Consider the following 10,842-nt stretch of genomic DNA (forward strand, 5'->3'; position numbering starts at 1 on the left):
AATCGACGTTGCGTTCAAGGCCACTTTATAAAAGCGTTGAGTTGCTCATCCTAATTCAGCCTGACACACATTCCAATAACACTACCTCCCTTCCAGGGCTTAAAACTAAATTTATAGCTGAGCATTGTGAAGTGCATCATTTAAAAATGGTTTCAACCCAAAACATCTAATAAATAAATAATGTGTATGGCTACTCAGTAGCAGACTTTCCAGACTAGAAATCATTCCATCGGATACTCAACAGTCCACTATCGGAGAAGGCTGTCAGATAAATCTTAGAGTAGCTGCATTCATGTCCTGTAAATCACATGTTATTGTCTGAGCCTTCTGCCAGGTCATCTATTCTTTTCCCATTTATCAGAAGTGCATACAGTACAGTGAACCTAGGAGCACCATCTCGTCTGGCCCATCATCCTGTCGGGGTAATTAAACCAGGCAAGAGAGACAAGTCCTGTGTGTGTTATCCTTCCAAACCAGTGATGTCAGGGTGCTGAAGGTGCTCATGGGCAGCTGGGAGACAAGACTTGCACATGGGCAGACTGGTGTCACTCCTGAAGAAAGCATTTCCATCCACAAGGGCTTTCTCTGGGACTAAAAGGCAGAGGGACATGTGTGAATGGAAAACGTATCCCTAGAGCAACTGTGCTGCTGCAGAGGGACGTTTGTGAATGGAGAACATATCCCACCACCTCCCTGGGCAGCACATTCCAATGTCTGATCACATTGATGTCTGATCACAATGTCTGATCACATAAAAAATCTCTTCCTGATATCCAACCAAAACCTCCCCTGGCAGAGCTCGAGTCTATGCCCTTACCTGTGAACTTACCACAGTCCAAGTTGTCAAGTTCAGGGGAAGATGTTGCATGAATCATGCGCATAGGTATTTGGCTCTTACTGCTAACTGTGGAAGGAAGTAAGAGTGTTCAAGATCATGTTCCTCTGCTATGGATTTTGAAGGTTCTGAAGCTGCCTCAGATCTCCTTCAGACCAGGCATATTAATAAAACTGTGTCAGTCTTAACATTTGAAAACATCTTAACGTGAAAACGTTAATAACAAGCACGTTATTAATTGTTACTCAGGCAGTAATAAGATCATTCCTAGTGCAATTTAATTACCAATATTGCATGGTCCTTGTGACTGGAATACAAAATGAAAGATCCTTGTCCTGATCTTCTTTAGGATGCTGTAGGATGGAAAGCAGTTGGGAAATGTCTGTTGAGCTTTCTGCACAGTTCTACTTCAGAATATTTGCAGTGAAGTGATATTGCATTATAAGCTGTTTCCTCCTCAAAACCCCTTGGAATTCTTTCCCCCCTGCAATGCATATTTTGATCTACAATGACTTCGTTTTGCAGGATGGAGACTGTGGTCAGAGCTAGAGAGGGGAAGGTATGTCCCACAGTAGCCAGTGGCCATGCCATCCAAGTGCTCCCCTGGGACAGGAAGACTTACCTGTCAGAGGAAAAGCTTTAGCATATCCTCCAGGAGCTCAAGGGCATTTACCAGGCATGGGGAGGAGTCCAGTTTTGCAAGAAATTAAGTGCTCTCAGTCTGTAACAGCAATGTTGTGATCCGTCTGTGTTGCCCTCAGTTGAGGTTTCCTTGTTTGGTTGTGATATACGAAGACATCAGTTCTTTTCTGGAAGGACTTGGGGATAAAATTTAGTGCTTCTGCATCTCCTGCATTGCAAGACACTTGATACCAGCACAGGGAGCTGTTTGGCTAATGGTCAGTAGCATTAACTCTGAAGAAAGTGAATGAAAGGTCTGGAAGATGTGGGTGGGCACTGGCTGTGGAATCCAGATTCCTTAAAAGGAGTCCTTGGTGCTTGGATTTTATACTATCCTGTCATTTTCCTTCTACAAAACGGAAGGTTACAGAATCAAATCTGTTTTCAAGATCACTTGGCTTCTCCCTTACATGTGATATACCTGGGGTTTTATGCATAGTGTAACTTCTTTCCTTCCTAAGTGGGAGTTTTTCCACCATCTCTGAGGATTTCACTTTGGGTGCTGGAAACATATATTGACATCTTTCATGCTTGGTGTGTATGTCACTGAGCAGAGTACTTGAGATAATTACAAATGGATTACATGTGCTGTGGATATTTTGCTACTTTCTTCATTGAACTATGTTATACATTCAAAGTGTTTGAAACTGGAGATCAGTTTGGTAGATAACTGTCTGAAGTGCAAATCTGATAAGATGGAAATAAATGGAAACAGCTGGGAAAACCTTTCCTTTGAACTGGAGTATGTTGAAATTACCGTTAAATTAGCTGCATTTATTTCTTTTTTTTCCTTTGACTCGAGCAGTTTGTAGATTTAGTCTCTCCGGAACTAGATTATTGTAATGTATTCTGTGTTAAAACCCAGGATGATGTAAAACTTGTCTGTTGGAACTTCACTTCTCCTTGGATTTCCTGTGGCTTTCTAAATTGTTTGAAAATTTAATTGCCTATAATTCCTGCAATATTTAACCTGTTGAGTTCCATGGAAGTGCTTGGTTAGTACCCTAACATGTTTAAATAGGAGTTTCTTTCAAACACCTATCCTTAATGATCACTAAGGTTCATACTTCATAGAATCATAGAACCAACCAGGTTGGACCTCCAAGATCACCAAGTCCAACCCTACCGTGGTCACTAGACCATGGCACTAAGTGCCACATCCAGTCTCTGCTTGAATTGAACCAGGGGTGGGGAATCCACCACCTCCCTGGGCAGCACATTCCGATGCCTCATCACTCTCTCTATAAAAAATCTCTTCCTAATCTCCAACCTAACCCTCCCCTGGCAGAGCTTGAGTCTGTGCCCTCTTGTCCCGCTGCTGGTTGCCTGGGAGAAGAGACCAACCCCCACCTGACTCCAACCTCCTGTCAGGGAGTTGCAGAGGGTGATAAGGTCTCCCCTGAGCCTCCTCTTCTCCAGGCTGAACACCCCCAGCTCCCTCAGCCTCTCCTCATGGCACTTGTGCTCCAGTCCCTTCACCAGCCTCGTTGCTCTTCTCTGGACCTGCTCCAGCACCTCAATATCCCTTTTCTTCTTTAAAGCACAATCTTTAGTGGTAGTTCCATAGACTTTTCAGGTATTACAGGCTCATAGGGAGAAAAATTCTCTTATGAGTTGAAAGTTATTTTCACTTGGTCAGGAATTCAGGGCATGATGTTGAGTTTGATGGAAAATATATCTGCAGCTAAAAATACTGACCTTTAAAGCTGTGTTGCTGAAAATTGGTTTGATTAATGCATACATTTTTGTGTCTAGGGAGGAGAGTGAATTGTCTAATGTAAATGTTAATCTTGGGGGTGTGATGGGGGAACAGGACAGCTTCATTTCCACAGATGTTCACTGCTGCAGATGTTCTGAACCAAGCGAACATAATTTAGCTACAGAAGCAGGACTTTGCTGAAGGTAAAAAAAGGCATCCTGTTGCTTCACCAGCACACTAGGACTTAGAAAAACAGCCCTATTTAAGGTGAGTTCTGTGTAGTGAGAGCACACCCTGCGGCTTGGCAGTCTAGTCAGAAGGATGAGACCATGCTGGCTTTATAACGAGATCTTTGAACAATATTCTCATGGGTGGTAAATGCAAAACAAAGTAATATCAACTGGCACTTAATTCTGTGAGCTCCCTGCTGATGGGGCTCTGCACTGAAATGGAACTCTTCCTGACAGGAAGTCAGCTGCGAAGTGTGGAGACCTCTGAAAATAAAGTGTGCTTTAATTTGCCACCCTGCTGTTTTACAGCCAGGCTGTTTAATTTGAGACTATGAGCAGAGGTGGAGTGGAGGGGAGGGGTATGAGATTATGGAAAGTTCAGTGAGCAGCAATTCTCCTCACTGATTTACTGCTCATTACAAATATGTGAACTTTTTTTGTTCATGTTAATAAACCAAATGATATGTTTCTGCTTCTGAGCAAAACTGCTTAAGGAACTCATGATTTGGGGATCACTACTCCAAGTTCTGCCAGGAGGAACTTTGCGTAGTGGTGCTATTCGGTTTATTGTTGAACTTTTAGTCTTCTTTATATTCATCTGTTCCCTTTGTGCATCTCTCTGAATTGGGAAAACATCTCTCCCATCAGAGATTGTTGATGCTGTGTTGGAAATGACCTCCAAGATCATCAAGTCCAGCCCTACTGTGGTCACTAGCCCATGGCACCAAGTGCCACATCCAGTCTCAGCTTGAAAACCTCCAGGGATGGTGAATCCACCACCTCCCTGGGCAGCACATTCCAATGCCTCCAGCACACTGCTGGCTCCTGTTCAGCTCCTGTCTCTCCAAACTCCCAGGTCCCTTTCTGCCTGGTGCTCTCCAGCCAGGAAGAAGTGGTATTGGCTTTCCATACTTTGGTTCTGTTCCCTCAGTCTTACAATGGTAGCAGGAATCTTGTCCATCCTTTGCATCCGTTAATTTTGAGAATTTAAATTGAAACTAAACTACATTTGGGGGAAAAGTATAGAACCACAGAATCGTAGAATGGTTTGGGTTGGAAGGGACTCTAAAAATCATCTAATTCCAAAAAGGATTTATAGTTCCAAAACCAATGTTCACCATGGTTATCACTGAGTCCTTTGTTAGTTAACTTTATCTATTTAAAGCTCAAAATGTTGAGCAGGAAGATTGCAGCTGTTTGGTGGTGATGGATGTTGCTGTTGGTGGGATCAGGACTAGTGCGTTTGTGCTCCAGTGACTATGCTGTGATTTTCTTGTCCTTATATTCATTAGTTTACCTTGAAAGGCTTTTTTTTTCCCCCATTCAGTGATCTTAGAAAAACTCAAATTGCAAACACAGTTAAACAAAAAAGGACCAAAATCAGGAATCAGTTGCTTTATACTCCTGCTATTACTGTTTTTCATACCAACAATGCTGACACTGAAACTCCATTACTTGGATCTCTTCTCTTTGTCTGTCTTATGTTGTCCATTTTCCTCACTTCTGTTTTTCTGATTCAGCTCCTTTGACTTAGTTGTTTGCTTCCCATTGCTGCATGTTTACAGAGCTGATTGGTACTTTGATTTCTGAAATAATTGTTGAGGTTTCTGTTCCTATTCTTGCTAAAGACTTTCATCTTGGCATTGAAAACAGCCAATGGTGAAGGGTCCTGAAGAGGAAACTGCGATGGAAAAGGTTTGCTGCTAGATGAACTCAAACCTGACCCCTAATTTTGTTTCTTGAGGAGTCATAGCAACAGCCTGCCAGAGGGAGAGAGAAGAGGAAAAGCTGCCCAGGCAAATTGCTTCCTCTGTCAGAAACTGTGGGCTCAGAATCAGGGATCAACTCATTCAGTTTTGCTCCAGTTTTTCTTACTTTTTTTTGAAACTAGATACAAAAATGAAGTTTGAGCTTTGATGTGCAGCTTTTATGCTGTGCTAGTTAATACTGATACAATTTTCTTTATGCAGTGATGTTTTCCCGATTTTATATGAACTTTTGGATGAAGTTATTAAAGTTTTCTTTTGGTTGGTAAAATCCTGTTTTAAGAGCATTTGCTAGCACCATAAATTATGACAACCTCGAGGTTTTCTGGCTGTGTGTAATTGTTAGAGATGCTGTAACATTTCATGTAGTGTTTCCTTCATGGTACTGTGTTTTCAGGATGGAACTGTGCAGTTTGTAGAGGACAGTTGTCACTGGGAAAGTCATCTCATAGCACAAAAGGCTCTCTCTGACAAGCTGCTAATTTTTTATGTGGTGTTTATACTGAACAGTCTAGTATGCAAACTCTTCCAGCTTTGTATGTGTGTGCTTTCTTTTAGCAGAATCTATAAAAACTTACTGGGGCTTGAACTCTAAGTTTTAAGCATTGAAATTAAACTCTTGTTATACTTTTGGGCGTTTACCACTAACAACATAATACTAGTTTATAGGGAGCTCTGTTTACAGGGGGTAACCCACATGGTTAAACAGCAGGGGAGTCTTCTGCTTTTGGTTAAAAACCTGCTGGTTCTCTATGGCTTATTTACTACTTCTTTAACTCTTGATGTAGTGTGCTGTGGAATTGAGCATGCAAAAGTCAGCAAAGAGTTCTGTTCTCTGCGTCTCGGGTTATTACTTGCTGTACAATAATAAAGGCACTATTTTATTGGGTTAGTTGTAATTAACTTCAGCACTGGGCATTGATATAAATCACTGCTAATCTGTTTTCTTTACATTTTCATTCTTTTCAGCTGGTTTCACATAGCTTCTCTCTGTTGTCCTTTTGCAGAAGGACAGGGGTTGGAATGGCTTTTTTGAATTAGGCTGTCGGAAGCTAATGTGGATGTTGATCCAAGAATTGATTAAGGGACACTAATGAATTTCATATAGCACTTGTAAAAGATTTGTAATAAACACTCCATAGCAGTGAGCTGTTATCCCATTAGAATTCAATAGTGTCGTCGTGCTCTGCAGCTGGAAAAATATTGCAGGGTAAAAAACTTTGATTCTGGTTCATGATTAACATAGTAATCAATATGGTGGTTATGAATAAAAAAAAAATGTTCCAACTTTTTCTCAAGAGTGCATTTTATGGAAGTAGCTGTTGTTGTTATATCCTCTGTGTTTTATCAGACACTGAAACACTTTTAGTTTTCCGTGTTTTTCTGCTCAGTCTTAGTGTTTGATACCAAGTGGGTCCTGTGCCTTTTTGACTAGTTTATCAAGCCATGAGTGCACTGCAGCATGTTCAGTTGTTCATTAGCAGTTTAGATTTGAACCAAGAATGTTATTTGCTCTTTTCAGTCAGTTTTGCTGCACTGAATGTGTTTGTTTCTTGAATTTCTTGTGTTTTTCAATAGTTAGACAGTTACACACACACAACCACAGCACACCTTTATTGCTTAGTTTGCTATCAGTGTGTTTGGGATATTTCACCACAACAACAGGCTTGGTGTTATGCCTTCACTTGAGAAGGTGTCTTATCTAGTTAATTTTTTGCACAACTTTCTCCTAGAAGGCTTGTTAAAATTTTCAGTACAAAGACTTCAGTTGTGCACTGTCACTGGCTGATTTTTTTTTTTTGACAAAAAGCAATGTCTTTTTAATGGAATGCTGGCAGTAAATACCTTTTATTATAACTGAGTGTGTTTGATAGTTTAAAAGTCTTATAAAAATAATTAGCTCTTTTATATAGTTCTAATGGCAGCCTTGCAAGTTTCCCCTGGAGCAGTCTCTAATGAACAGGCCTTGATTTTTCCAGTTGGGCTTTTAGATTCCCCCAGGACTTGACTTCAGACCTTGAAGGGCAGCAGCTGCCATTTGTCTTAAGACTGGAGTTGCCAAACAGACAGACCATGTACTAATAGGACACATTTGTCCAGCCTGGGTATGTGAAACCCCGATAGAGCCCTAATGATGATCATCTGTTGAGAGCTTGTAGCTGCCCAGGGTTAGAGTAACTTTTATCACCCTGCTTGAAACCAAAACCCTGTATTGATCAGTGAGATGGCTTGGCTTGTTCCATAGACGCCATGTTAAAGCTTTCATAGAGAAGTCTTTGTTTGAAGTTCAGTTGATAAAGTTTTTCCATGACAAGAGGTTCTGAATTGTTAGGGTAGCAGCAAATATTTTTGCAAGTTCACTTTGTGTCATTCTTCAGCAGCAGTGCTGATGTTCCATGGTTATGATTACTGAAATTCTTTTTTTGCACTGTCTATTTCTGATAGTTCTTCCCATATTTATTTAAATTTCACTTGAGCATACAGGTGTGTCTGTGTGCACACTGAACAGCTTTGCCCCAAATGTGTTTTCATGTTGTTATATTAATTTCTGGCACATCTTTGCAAAATGTTTCTGTTTTCTAACTGCTTGGCATGTGCTGATTTTTGATACCAAATTGCTGCATAGTTTCTGGATATGATTTCCCATAATTCCAAGTGGGTTTGAATTTTTTATTCAATAGAGTTTTGTAGATTAAAAGAATTTCAGTATGCCCCAAAGTTTAAAAGTAATTTATGCTTGCAGATATTCTGCTTAACATGCAGTCTAACGTTTTTTAATTACAAAGAACCCAGCTGAGATATAATCTCCTTTTCACTATATGTTCTTTATTACTGAGTTCATTCAAGCCTGTAGTGGATGTGGTGCTGAGAGAGTGCTGACACCAAGTGCAAACACTGCTGAAAAGTTCTTGATAGTTTACTTTAGGCACTTAAAGATTAGTATATCTCTCTATGAACAAGTTTTTTTCATGCAGATTTGACCTTTACTCTAGGATATAATATGTCTCCTAGTCATATGTTAACACATTTTCCCCACCCTGCTCCTTAGTGCTCCATTCAGAGTTGTCACTGCCAAAGTCATCCTTCTCCTTTGTTCATAACCAAAATAAATTATTCAAACTCCACCAGCTTTATGGGCAGGATGGATTAGTGAGGAATTTGTTGTCTTTTGCCTATGAGTGTATTCCAACTGCTAGATAGAGTTCTTAACTGTACAGTACCTTCAACTTGTTAAAGGATATTGTTTCAAGCTTGTCAGAAAATGAATTAAGGAGCATGTGTGTGTATGTATGAATGAGTGTTAGATGGAAAGTAGAGGAGTTTTCATCTACTGGAAATGTTTTAAACGTGTTAAAGATCTATGTTTAATTGTTTAGCCATCAGACCACTTGGTGGGTTGGTCTGAATTGAATCATGGAATTGTAGGGGTTGGAATGGAGCTTAGAGATCATCCAGCCCCAAGCCCTGCCCTGGGCAGGGACACCTCCCACCAGAGCAGGTTGCTCAAGTCTCAGCCAACCTGGCTGTGAACACTGCCAGGGTTGGGGCAGCCACAGCCTCCATGGGCAACCTGGGTAAATAAGAGATTCCTGAAGTATCCTTGTTCAGATCTAATACTCAGAATGAGTAGAAAACCAACAACAAATGACTGATCAGTGGATTTGCCACTGGAAAAATCAAGTTCAAGGCAGAAATCTTTGAAGCACTTCGCTTATCTCATCATGCCATATGATTAGAGACAGATCTTGTTTTTAAGGAAGGAAATGTGAGGATTAAACAGTGTAAAAGGCTTTCACATGCTTCTGAAGACCGAGGTAACTGCACATCCATGTGTAGCTGCAGTGAAATAAATGGGATGTGCAATTGCTAAGGGTTGTTTGCTAGACTAATCTCATTGCTGCCTATGGTCTAATGTATGTTGTGGTCTTTGCTTATGGTCTAATGCATGTGGTTGATCTTTGTATTTCCTAGAAAAAAGTCAATGTATTAATTTATGAGTTTTATTAGAGCATTTGGGACTGTCATGAAACTGATCATTAGATAGACTTAATTAAAAAAACCACTGTAAAATAGATTAAAAAACCCCTATGTGACTCAAATGGGACCACAGGTCATGATATCAACCTTGAAAGGAGAAGTGTAAGAGCACTACTGTTTAATGTTTCCATTTAAAGATCCTTGTGCATGCAGTGAGAAATGTGCTGGTGAAACTTAATGATGTAAAACTAAGGCTATAGAGGACTGGGATATAATTATGCTTTTGTCAGAGTTGTTCTGTAGATACAGGAACTGCAATATGTTATTACATACAAAATTATGATTCAGATGAGGTTTGAAGCAGCATTTCAGGAAAGGGCAATAGTACTTGCATTTCATCTAGGGCACTTAGGGAGCTGTTCAGAGATTCCTTTGAAGAAATAGGTGAAACAATAATGAGTTAGGAATTTTCCTTATCAGACATAACATTTAAATTAAATGTGATCTCTTATTTGCCTCCTTGTAATGGTTATTTTTCACTGTAGCTGGTTGTGATAGTGTCTAGTGCTGCTGGTTTTTTTTCCCCTGCTTCACTCTGGAGTGTACAGTGACCTGAAGCATTAAAAGTAGATTATGTCTCTTGGTTACTAAACATTTACAGCCATAGGAAATGATGGTCAATTAAGTACAGCTTAGAACAGGTATGAAATTATTGACTTTGTTGCTCTTCCCTTGCAGTCCTTCCTTAGGAAAGTGCTGAAGTGTGTTTTGTAGTTATTTAGTTGCATTAGTGGTTGAGTTTGAAGCTTTTAACATGTTTTTTCCCTAATCCCTTAGGGAGATGGATAACTAAGATGTTGATATAATAATGCAATATGCATACTGAGTGTAATTGTTTGAGAGTGAACATGTACTGTGGGGAAACATTGAACGGATCATGAAAGATGAAGACCATTAGTCTTCTCTTTCAACTATTAAAATTAGCTTTAGGGTGTGTTCAGCTGTGATTTATGAAATTGTTTAGACTAAGGCACTCTTTGATGATGTCTGATGCAGAGAAAAATGCTGAAAAGTATCATGATAAATGCACTTTCTTCTCACTTTTGGCAGCCTCCATCTTCACCAATTAAATTTTCAAGTGTTGTTGTGAGCTCTTTAAAGAGCAGAACAGCAGATGGACAGTGTCATAAGTGGGAAAATGATTTTGCTTTTCTGGAGTTTTCTCACATTTAAGCTAACAGAATCATTTCGGTTATCATCATGTGAAGCTAAATATTTAGAACCTGATGTTACATTTAAAATGCTGTTGTAAGGATTACTTGCAGATGCTATTTTGTTTAGAATATAAGAAGCTAAAAGGCTTTTTTTTCCCCCATTAGATTAAATGCTTCTTAAACCCATTTGAGACAGGTTACAGCTATTGAAGTCATGCAGTAGTGGCCATAAGAGGCAATGGGGGAGAACTTGGGGAAGGATAGTGGGAGAAATATAAGTGGGGATATATGGAGCAAGAAGGACCAGCGATGCTGCTTGATGTAGCCTCAAAAAATAAAACCCAACCCCTATGTTATCGAATGCCAATGGAATCCTGGGCTGCAGCCACAGCAGTGTGAGCAGCAGGTCAAAAGAGGAGAATCTGCCCCTCTGCTCTGC

General features: G+C 40.1%; 1 protein-coding gene across 1 annotated transcript in view; it reads left to right on the top strand.

Moving 5' to 3' along the window:
* Nucleotides 1–10,842, top strand: part of LRBA (LPS-responsive vesicle trafficking, beach and anchor containing) — a 142,111-nt gene that overhangs the window by 62,745 nt on the left and 68,524 nt on the right. The gene's annotated exons all lie outside the window — the stretch shown is intronic.

This window comes from Acanthisitta chloris, unplaced genomic scaffold, assembly GCF_000695815.1.
Source record: "Acanthisitta chloris isolate BGI_N310 unplaced genomic scaffold, ASM69581v1 scaffold8389, whole genome shotgun sequence".
Lineage (NCBI taxonomy): Eukaryota > Metazoa > Chordata > Aves > Passeriformes > Acanthisittidae > Acanthisitta > Acanthisitta chloris.